We start from the raw sequence: 11,898 nt of genomic DNA on the forward strand, positions 1-11,898 counted from the left end.
TGGAAGAATAGCTCAATGAGTAAGGTGTTGGCCCCCCGATGCAATGGTCGTGAGATCGACTCCCGACGAAATCATACTTTTTTTTTTTTTCTTCTTTTTTTAAACGTGTGTCCGGCTGATCTAACGGACAAAATGATTCAGTTTACTCTCCTTGCTGAGGTTATTAAATAACTGTACACGTTAGAGCAGCTGTGTCACACTCGTTTCAGCCACATACGGCTGCTGGGCACAGCTGCCGTATGTGTGGAGCTGGCGTTGCAGCCCGGTACGGTCTGGACGGTGCAGCCGTTCGCCAGCGTGTCGCGAGTTTGACACATCTAACCTAGAAAAATAACACGGACAGTTCAATATATTTACATCTGAATTTAAATACACGTATTCTGCCACATACGGGTGGAGATGCAAACACGTTTTGGGATTTTACTAGATGTTACGGGGAACTGTTACGTTAAAGAACTCAATTACCCAGCAGTCTTTGTTGACGGACATGCGCAGAGTAGAGGGCGGCTCGTAGTGTCGCGTGAGTTAATGCTGTTATCGCGAGAGGTCGCCATTGAAGCCCCGGCGTTGAACAGCTGCAGCTCGTATCAAGTCCGTATTTTATATTTTAAACTGCTAGCTACACACCTATGCTTAAATCCAAACGGACTAAACCAAGTGGAAACGCTTTGGTAGGTGAGTGATGACTTTTTCCTTGTGCGTTCTTCAGTCTTACCCACTTAAATAGCGGGGATACTGTAAACATGCTAACACTAATTCGGTGCTATTAGCTGCTTAAGGGACGTCCCGTCACAAACATCTCTTTTTTTCCGCGTCTCCGGCTGATCTAACGAACAAAGTGGTTCAGATTACTCTATTTGCTGAGGTTATTGACTTAAATAACTACACTTTAGAGCAGATTTGTCACACTAATTTGAGTTTACTGCCGACTGTGGCTGCTGTGCACTATTTAGCACAGCCCAGGGCAGCCTATGCTATGCTTGAAGAACATCAACTAGCATACGTATTTTGTTCCTGTAAAGCTAACTACGGTAGCTTCACGGGAATAAAAGACCCCTCTTCACGCTATTAGCGCCACTTTGTTTACGTTTCCGTGTGCCCTAAATAACTTGGCCCGATTGAATCACTTTATTTACACACTACTACTCGCAGCAGCTAACTAACTACTTTGTTGTTTAAAAGCGTCAGCTAAATGACACGTAATGTAATGTGCGTCTTCAATGCTTTTCAATGTTATATATTTATTTCCTTCACAATGAGCATGAATCTAACATTAAATGATATGATTAATATGCCCCTCATTCCAATGAAATAATATACACACGTCAAGCTCATTATGGAGTTGAAACAACAAATTACTAAACTGTAAACAGTTAATATAAGAGAAAAAAATATTGTTATCAAGATAAATGTTTTACAAAATGTGTGATTAACTAGTTAATTGTCTATAATCTGTTGACAGCCCTAATCGTATTCTGATAATACATGTTGGTGCTCAAATACTTTCAGATGCCACGTGCAAAGTCATGCCACCATCAATGGGAATGGCACATTGGACACGTGGCTTTCAACTCCAGCGAGGTGGGAAAGCATTTCTTTATGTATATTTTGTTCTGTCTGCATAATTGTAAAACACAGACACCCAACTAATTCTCTCCTTCCCCGACTCGGACACTCAGGTGGCGGCACGGATCTCTGCATGTCTGACTGACATCTCCCAGTGGATGTCCGCCCATCACCTGAAGATCAACCCCGACAAGACTGAACTACTTCTCTTCCCTGGAAAAAACTCGCCCACTCAGGACCTGACTGTTAACTTTGGCGAACACCGTTAACATCAGGAGAATACGACCCCTTCTCACTCAGAAGGCGGCGCAGGTACAGATTCAGGCTCTTGTCATCTCTCGCCTCGACTACTGTAACTCTCTGCTGGCGGGTCTCCCTGCTACCGCCATACGACCACTGCAGCTCATCCAGAATGCAGCAGCTCGACTGGTCTTCAACCTTCTGAAATACTCCCACACCACACCGCTTCTCCGTTCTCTTCATTGGTTACTAGTGGCTCCCCGCATCCAGTTCAAAGCATTGGTACTGACGTACCACGCTGTGAATGGATCGGGACCAGTCTACATCCGGGACATGGTTAAACCCTACATCCCAACCCACACACTCCGATCTGCATCTGCCACGCTGCTTGTTCCTCCCTCACTGAGAGAAAAGCACTCGACGAGATCGCGACTCTTTGCTGTCCTGGCTCCCAGATGGTGGAACGAGCTCTCTGATGACATCAGGACTGCAGAGAGCCTCTCCATCTTCCGTCGAAAACTCAAGACACACCTTTTTAGACTCTACCTTGACTAAAACACTAGCAAACCGTAGCACTAACAAATGGTAGCACTTAAATTGTACTTATAATGCCACTTATCTTTAACATGTTTTGAAACTGCTTAGTTAATGAAAAATGTACTTTCTTGTTACTTGTTCTTCTGAGTTTGTATCTCTATGTGGAAATGCACTTATTGTACGTCGCTTTGGATAAAAGCGTCAGCTAAATGACATGTAATGTAAAAGCCTTCTTCCTGTGTTCTTACAACAGCATTCCATTACATATCGATGTAATAATTTGGCCTTCTTTTTTTCTTCCAGCACACGGCACAGGTTGGCGTCACAATCATGGCAAAGTTGACTGGACCACAGCGGAAAATTATCCTTCCAGAGAAGAAGTTATTTACTTCTACAACGAATGGAAGAGTTACAACTTCCAGATGACAGCTCGCCGCTCATCCTTCTGGGCAACTTGAACATCCGACAGAACTTATGTGACCTACTGCGTTTTATTTTCTCCTTTAGCTGTCATTTAAGTATTAAAATTCGCTGTATTTTTGCAAGAGAGGCACCAATCCTATTTGAGTGACGTTTCGATTGTGAAATTGTATTGGACCATATAGGTCATCTGCAGAGCGTTGGCCCCTGGCGCAGTAAACCAGGGTTTGATTCTTGGCATGCACAAGACTCCTCATGTGACTTAAAATGAATCCAGAATGCAATATTTGTTCAGTATGCAAGGGCAGTGATTTATTTAGTCATGTTTGGTCATGTTTTGGTTTTTTTTACATGACAATATGGTTTGGTACATGCTGAGTTAATGAATATACATTCTAAATTGCAATGTCCATATGTGAATAAGAGTTGTATATGTTTATCATAGTCAACATGGTGTGGAAATATCCCTTATGTAGTTGGTCAATGGGAACTATAGTAGGCCGTAATAACAGCTAAGGTAATTACAGGTGGATATTTCTGTGAATTAACCTTAAATGAGACTGCATTTATGATATCTAAGATATACAGGACAAGAAAAATGCACTGGATGTGTATATGTGTTGAATCAATTATACAGACGCAAACTGGAGAACGAGACAAGTGTTGCTGTGATACTTATTGTGGTCATCGTGCCCGAGACCCGTAACAATTACTCCGCAGGTCTTTTGCAGCGGGGCAACAGCCCGGCGTCGGTGGATTCCGTTCGCGAGGCCGCAGATTCAGGTTTGAATGGCAGCCCCGAGAGTGATTTGTTTAGTCTCTTTAGTCTTTTTTGACCCGCGAGCCCGGCCGACCGCCGCCCCACCCCAACGTGCGAGAATAGGCGAAGGCCCGTTCATCGCTGCTTGCAGCTTTAATTTTCAAATTGAAACTTGTTGATATGTTTTATTGCTAATTAACCGAAGCTATTCCGGTGCTTTTTGAGTTATGCAACAGCAGAGCGTTTTCAACGAGTGGAACCAAAGGCAGACGGACTGTTTGTAATATTTTAATGCTGACTGGACCTGAACTGCTCAAATAGTGTCTATATCCCCGATTGAGATTAATATGCACGACACTGTCATTAATATTCACCTTTATATCATTGAAACCACAATCTCTTTTCCACCTCAACAAAGTGTCTATTATGCCTCTCATCATTTTGATTTTCACCCGGCTAAAGTGCTGCTGGTGTGCTTATGACTCCATAGTCATCAAGAGAATTTTACGACGGACAAAATTAAATGATAATTAAAAGAAATTGATGTAAGTTTGTGCTGAATAATACAAACTTTTCTTGTTGACCAGAGAGGTTTTTTTTCCCATAACGTGATCCACATTGGAGGTTTACTTTGATCAAAACGACTGCTAGTTCATTTTCACTCACTGAATAACAGTTGACATATACATTAAAAACACAACACGAAAGTCTGAAATCATCAACCGATGGACACGAAGCAAATGCCACACACAAGATAAGCCGTCCATCACGGATCATGCCTCCTGAATCACTTAAAGTGTGCACGGTTTACTTTGTGGATCCGAGGAAAAGCCCTCAGATATTCTCCGAGAAAATGGAAGCTGACCTCCGCTGCTTCCTTCCTGATGATCGGAGGCGATGCTCGACAGCCTGAGCGCGGAGCTCATCAAAGCACAGCATCTGTTCGAGCCCATAGCCGTATCACTGCGTCCCCCCCCCCCCCCCCACCCCTTCCTCCCCATCGGTGCCGTCTTTAATTAGCTGAGTCAGGAGGAAGAGACGACTTACCCGTCAACCTCTGCAAACATTATTATTACTCGGAGCTCTGCTATTTCATCCTCTGTGCAAACACTTGACTCTAATTCAGGTCCCAGGAGGGTGTGCACGCGTGTCTTATCGTGTTTGTATAGATTTCTCCTAGTGGTTGTGCTGTAGCGTTATTGTGCTGAGTCTTTGTGTGTGTGTGTGTGTGTGTGTGTGTGTGAGTGAGTCTGTGTGTTTTGAGGCACACGATTAAAACTACATGGACAAAAAAAAACCACACTATTTGGATATTGTAATGCTTCTCACAAAACAATGGGATGTGTTTGCAGCTGGCCACCGCCAATAAAAAACACCCCGCCGGGAAAGCTGATCAAATATTTATTTGGCGAAGTCATTTAAATCTGATTAGTCCCGTGATGTCCTGAGATGAGCGAACGAGTCCTAAAGTTTCACCTGTTCTTTTTTTTTTTGCCACCGATCGGGCCTGCCAGCATCTTGTTCTGCAGCATGTGTGAATGAAGCCATCTGCTCATCACCACTTAAATGTTTTTGTCTGAGCCAATTACGTTAATTAAGAACGCTAGACGGATCTGAGGGCACGCTGAGTGCCAGCCCCCCATGTCCATGTCCCGGATTAACCCCCGAAGTACACAAAGATGCACACACACACACACACACACACACACACTCTGCTGAAAACTAGTCATGCTTCATTTAATAGAAACACATGGCTGATGTTGTTTGAATTATTTAGCTCTTTTGTAGCATTAGCGAGAGTCACCCACACACATGGACGGGAAAGGCCTGATCGGATTCACCTTTTCCCACCAGGGACACATAACCCAAGAGGAAACGTGAGCTGTTTGTGACGCATTGACGCAAACAGCGCAATCTTCAGACGGTACGACAAATACCAGGCGACAAGACGTCTCTCTCTCTTCCTCTCCCACACTCTTTCTTTCTGAACACACGCGCCGGAAAACAAACAAAAAAACATCAGTAGCTCTTGGGTGTGGTATTTGGATGCCTGTTTAAAATGTGGAGCAGTGTAATGTCAGGGAGAAGGGGTAGCAGGATAGAGATTTAATTTAGATAGAGCTTCTTCTCTGGCTGTCGAGGTAAATGTATTTTAAGGCGATCAAAAGAGCAAATCTTGTTCTCAAAGGCTCATTTGAATGAGACTAGAGTGTTCTCTGGAGTAAATGCATGTTTTTGTCTGCTTGGGTGTGTCTGTCTCGGCTCAGTGTGTGTGGCCGTATCTGTGTGTGTGTGTGTGTGTGTGTGTGTGTGTGTGAAGAACACTTTGATGGAAGGCTGCCCATGGATGAACAAAACGCAATTTCTGTCTCGCTGACTCTTGTCTTTATCTGCTTCACTTGCTGCAATATGCAACGCGCCCACAGTCACTCTGCCCCCGCAAAGAACTTCTTGTTTTCAACTTTTCTGTGTTTCTGTCATCTTTGTTTGTTGTTTCCTTTTCAAGTAGTTTGATTTATTTCCAGCCCGGGATGACAGGGTCCTATAAATAAGATATCCTATATCTTATTCTGGGTTTCATGTCAGCTTTTTTAGGTTGTGACATTCAGTTGTTTTCTCCTGCACAGTCCAAGGAATATAGATAGTGTTACAAAATAAAAACCCTGATCAAATAACACTGGCTTCTGTGCCTTTACATTCTGCATGACAACACGTTATTTGCTTTCAATGTCACATAACTGCACAAGCATTCATGGTATGTAAACAAGTGATAAATGATTTAAATGCAAGATGAGAAAGTGAGAAGATGAAAAAACAGAAAACGAGGGGGCGAGAGAGAGAAGGAGGGGATGTGCAACTAGGATCCCCGGCTGGATTACAGGTGTTCTTACAGTAAGATTACTTTTAATCCTATCTGCGGCAAAGCCCAAAAAGCAACATGATCTTCCTACATTGACTCAGTGCAGGCAGCGTTCCCTGAAAACAGTGCTCTGAAGGCCCTGCAAAGCGGAAAACCCGGGTGAGCACAAGGGATTGTTGTGAGATGAAGTAATGGACAGTTGGCCGCAGGCCTGGGTCAAGCAGATGGAGAGAAGGCACGGCGGGGGAGGTAGAGAGAGAGAGGCGGGCAGTACCAGTCAAAAGGTTTGAAGACACTTTCTCATTGAATTGAACGAGAAAATGTGTCCAAAGTTTTGACTGGTACTCTGTAGGGGAGTAAGGGCCGTTTGGGTCAGATCCAGTTGGTGATGGGGGAGCAAAGGCAGCTCGGTTCCAGATCCAAGGGCACCGAAGCTGAACAAACACAAATGTAGTGGCCCTCCATCAAGCACTCCAGTACGAGTCCTCGCTCTCATGCGCACACACACACACCCTGTAGCACAACTTTTTTTCTGCAAGTAGACATGAATGCCGTCAAGTCATTGACAATCATAGAAACAGAACCACTGCTATATGGAATACACAATCTGAGCATGATTTACAGTGCATTTTAGCATAATAAATTCATGATATTGTAGGTTTCTCCAAACGAATTCTATTGTGAGATGAAGCTATTTTCTAATGAAAAGCTATGGTAAAACAAATGTGACTGGATACAAAGACATGCATCTATACTTCCATAAAGGACACATATATCTGTGTACAGTTGAGTGTCTGTATGAATAAAAAAAATCACTTATATAATTGAAAGCTGATAATCGCCATAGCGGCTAATTACGTTGACGGGATACATGGAAAACTTCACCGCAATGTTGGCATTTAATTAGGACATCGTCAAGGGTCCACCACACTTTAGCTCTGCCAATCTGCCTAATGGTGAGAGATGAGAGCGAATGATTTAACACATGCTTATTCCCATGCACATACACGTACACTCGCTCACACATTACTGTCACTAACATCTACAGTAACAAGCACCGCGAATTCAGCCTGATTCAATTAGGGAAGGATTAGGCAGAGCCACCGATAAGAAGTCATGTGATGCAGTATTAAACATCCGGGCCGGAGATGATGACCGTGCATTGTGCCGAGGCCAGTGGACACAGGGGGAAAGCCTGTCGCTCTGACCTCGCAGGCATTGCATTGGTCGACACACACGTGTCCTCGACAACGAGATCGCTAACAGCTCATTGAGCCTTGTGTCATGTGACACGATCGGGACAAGCTCTTATCTGGCTAGCCAGACACACACACACACACACACACACACACTGCAATTGTCACACACAAAGAGACCAAAACATGCCCTCTAAATACATACAGTTTGTATTCACAAGATGTACATCTCTTTGTGCGTGCAACAGCTGCCTAAACTGACACCACCGTCCTCACGCTGTCACGCTGTCAGCACGATTAACTAATGACCCGGACTTTAAAAGGCTGAAGATGCTACTTGCCTTTATAATGGAGTCTGGCCCCCCGGATTTTGTACTGCTCTGAAAGGCAAGATAGATAAATGAAGCAGCAAGCAGCGCATGAGACACGGGATGTATTACTTGTCAAGCTAATTAAATGGCTAAAGATATATAGGAGAGAGTGGAATGAGGGGCGGAGTGGAAAAACACAGGAGATTCGGATAGCTTGCGTCTGATGAATTTACCTCGCTTTCTTTGTCCTTCCTCTTCACTCACACAATTGTGATATGCGGCTTGTGTGGTGGGTGTGGGTGTGTGTGGGTGTGAAGGAGGGTAAATGTGCATGTGTGTCTACATAACTTAACCAATATGCAAAGCAGGTCCAGAAGCTTTTATCAAATGAGGGAAAAACAATAAAAATCAAATAACGTAGCTATGTTCCTCTAAATGAAATAGAATTTACTTGTTAAGCTTTTATTGTGGTGATTTGCTGTTTTGACCGTTGGGTACGAAAAGAGATAAATTCCCAGGTGACAATGTGTGGCTCCCTCAAAACAGTTTTGTCCAATTATTCAGCGCTGGGCTGAGGGCTGCACGCTGCTCACTTATGTCTAATTACTCCTAGAAGTCTTGCTGTGATTGTGGCCAAATTGTTTTCGAGGTTACGTTCCACTCATGAGTCAATTTGTGGTGGTCAACACCAAGGAGGAATGTAGACATGTAAATTGATCATTTTTACAAAAAAAAGAAAAAAGAAAAGAAAAAGAAAGCCTGCGATGGGCCACAGCTGGTGAAAAAGACAATAACACTTCCATTACGCTTCTCTCCTCTGTCCTGCGGGGAAGCGGCTCTCCCACTATTGTGCCCCTATCAGCGACCAATTTGCAAAAAGGGGGGGGAATTGTACTCGACAGTTTACCAGCTTGATTGAGACCAGAAGGCTTTGTCTCGTACTAATTTCTCTTCGATGTCTCTCTCTCGCTCTCTCTCCTTTCCCTCAGTGGACTGGACCTTTTAGCTAACCTTTCCTTCCCTTCACTCTCTCACTCTGCAGCCAAATAGCAGAGGACGTCGGTCCAAAGTTTTGGTACGCCCCTTTTTCTGTGTATGTGTTCATGTTTTGGTGACCACCCAGGAAGGTCTAGCGGGACCCATAGGTGATTTTATGCCGCGATGGATTGAAGGGGGTGGGGAGCGACCGTCAGCTTTGACGTGGCTGCTGACTGACCCACCGGCAAACGAAACAGAGTGAGGAAAAAAAAAAAAAAAAGATTGAAGTGCAGCTTTTCCCCATTTGACGTTAGCTCGCCGTGATGAACAGCGTCAGAACTGCTCTCCCTCTCTGTCGGGCCTGTCTTGCCTCTTTCATCTCGGCAACCATCTCGAACGGAGGGAGGTTGGGGAGAGAGAGCCAGAGAGCATGTTAAATGAAATGTTGATTTGGGACACTTCTGATGTGTGTGTGTTTTTTTGGGGGGTTTTTTGGACAGCTGAAGCAACTTGTAGGCTCCTACACACAAACACAGCACGCTGATTAGTGGATGCTGAAAAACTAAAAAAAAAAGGACAAGCCTACAAACCTGCATTAGGAATCCAAGACCTCAAACCTTTGATCTAGTTAAAAAAAAAGAAAATGCTGACCACACCCCTCTCTTTACTGACCCTAACCCCTGAGATGCGTCCCTCTGTGGATGAGGTGGAAGGTACGAGTCTCGAGCCGTCATTGGACATCAACTTCCCCTCGAGCTGTCCGGTGAAGTGAAGCACTCGGTGAGAGCTGCTGAGGCACTTTACTCCTCTGACAGACACATCGGGGGGAAGACAGCATGACTGCGACAGGTGTAGGCCAGGCGTGCTTGGTTAGAAATGTCATTTCCTTTTAACCTGGTGTGTTAAACCAGCGTCAGAACCTTAGTGGTTAATGATAAGGCACCGCAAATTAAAGTCAAAGTGTATATACAGTATAGTGCAGCCAGTTGGTGCCGCTATGAAGGCTGCGGAGAGAAACTGAGAGCAGCTTTACAGTCAAGGCCCACATTTGAAAGGGAAATAGTGATTTCTCTTGAGTGGTCGAGCGCCCGCCTTCACCAGGATGATGCAGGATAAGTTGTGCGTTGTCTGCGTCGCGTAACGTCTCAGGATGTGAAACGCAGACGGCAGACGTAACGCGGACACAGTGGGTGACCCTTCAGTACAGGACAGATATTAGAGCCTCTGCGGGACGTCCCGGCGCACTATGCTGGAGCCTCAACCTCATGCACCATGGGGGGGGGGGGGGGGGGGAGATGTATCTCTGTTCATCTTGACTCATTCTGACAGACATTTACTAAATTGTTTAAGCGCCTCTTAAAATGAAGGAGGTATAATGCTGATTCATGCTAGTTTCACGGCTGGGACCAGAGAATTCCTGAGAAGCATGTTTGGCGTGAGAGCCTCGCTAAAAAAAATAGGTTGAGGATCAACACAATGAGCCCTAGATGGGTCAGCTGGGATTGGGATTATATTATTGCTTGTTCCCATTTCCTTTTAATTATAATAATGAGTTTGTAGTGTGGCGCACTAGTAGCAGGTCTAAAGCGTAGTGTATGAATAAGCTAAAATACAACAAAATGATAGTCCTGCCCTCTAAAATCAAAAGTGAACTTGCGATAATGTTTTTTTTAATACAACATTTAACACATGTGACAGTGAAATAAATCATTGTAGAACAAGAGACAAGACAAACACATACACACACACACACACACACGCACATACACACATAATCTGCAAGGTTAAACAAGGAGGAAAGGAGTTCATTAGGAAATGTGAACTAAACAGCAGCTTAACGGGGGAAAAATGTCTGATGAGAGGAGAGGACAGAGTGGAGTTGATAATAATAGTGTAATACGAAATGCGAAAATGCAGATCAATAACTATTACACTTAGTCATTTTCTTTCCCATACAACTTTTTATTGGGCCTTTTGCTCAACTTGGCTAAGCTAGTGGCTTCTGGTATTCACTCTTTTGATTGCTGCTGCAATTCATCCTTTTGCTCAAATAGCCATTCCACAATAATGTGTCCTCTGTTACAGTATCTCTTTTCGGAGGCGAGACAGATGGTAGGGATGCTTTCAAGTTTATGAAGGGAATATTTACCCATAGACCATCATGACTCACACAACTTCATCATCATTAAAATTAAATTGGACAGAAGTCACATAATTCTAACAAAAGCAATCTGTTTCTGAAGAGATTTTTCAGTTTTTTGAGACTAGGAGAGATTAGGATACAATTATTTAAAGGTCATTCAATTATTAATATTTCCCCGTCAGATCACGCTGGACACACTTGAAGAAGTGTTAACGCAAGGCTAAACGTCTATAGCCGTGCTCGCATCTCTTTACTACTGCACTGCAATCCTTGACACGAGAGGCCAATGACAGCATGCTGACATGCTGATAATCTTTCTAACATTTAGCAGGTATCGTGTTGAAATGCACGCTGTATGCATATTGTGGCTCGCTCAAGGTCTTCTTTTTAACGTATTATCCTCAAGACTATCAAGGCATGGCTCTAAAAGGCAAAGTGATTCTCTGCAAGAAATTCCACCACCTCAAATGGGAGCCTTGTGCTCTCGACAGTCTCACCATGAAGGCGTTCTGTGTACTTGAAGTGGTATACATCTATAGAATCTCTTATGTAAAAATCATGCAAAAAATAAAGTGCTGTATACTTTATTTTTATTGGGAAATGATTGAATGAAAGGGTGCAATTTGGCATCTTCACTCCTGCTAACAGCTGTAACGAATAGGTCTGGAGAGGCTGTGGTAAATGCAACAGGATGGCTGAAGTGATGCAATCCACATCTGTTAGTCTGTCCTTCTCTCAGTCTAGCACAAGGGGAAAATATAAAGAAGGTGCTGGAGTGTGTTAACAGATATTATGCAAACCTTGGCAGGGGATGTAGCAAGAAGCTTTTCAGAGAAACATACAGAAAGAGACAGAGGGAGAATATTTGATATTTCACCTTGAGTTTC

The 11,898-nt window shown here is 43.8% G+C and overlaps 1 long non-coding RNA gene across 2 annotated transcripts; it reads left to right on the forward strand.

Annotated features, from left to right (window-relative positions):
* The first annotated feature begins 568 nt into the window (after positions 1 to 568).
* LOC134107185 (uncharacterized) lies at positions 569 to 3,650 on the forward strand. Of its 2 annotated transcripts, none has more exons than XR_009942679.1 (3): positions 569 to 675; positions 1,510 to 1,581; positions 1,680 to 3,650. It is a non-coding gene; the product is annotated as an uncharacterized LOC134107185 (long non-coding RNA). The 2 variants fall into 2 exon arrangements; XR_009942680.1 differs by lacking the exon at positions 569 to 675 and having other exon boundaries at positions 1,063 to 1,581; positions 1,680 to 1,878; positions 2,647 to 3,650.
* The last annotated feature ends 8,248 nt before the right edge of the window (positions 3,651 to 11,898 follow it).

The sequence above is a fragment of the Pungitius pungitius genome, chromosome 17, assembly GCF_949316345.1.
Source record: "Pungitius pungitius chromosome 17, fPunPun2.1, whole genome shotgun sequence".
NCBI lineage: Eukaryota > Metazoa > Chordata > Actinopteri > Perciformes > Gasterosteidae > Pungitius > Pungitius pungitius.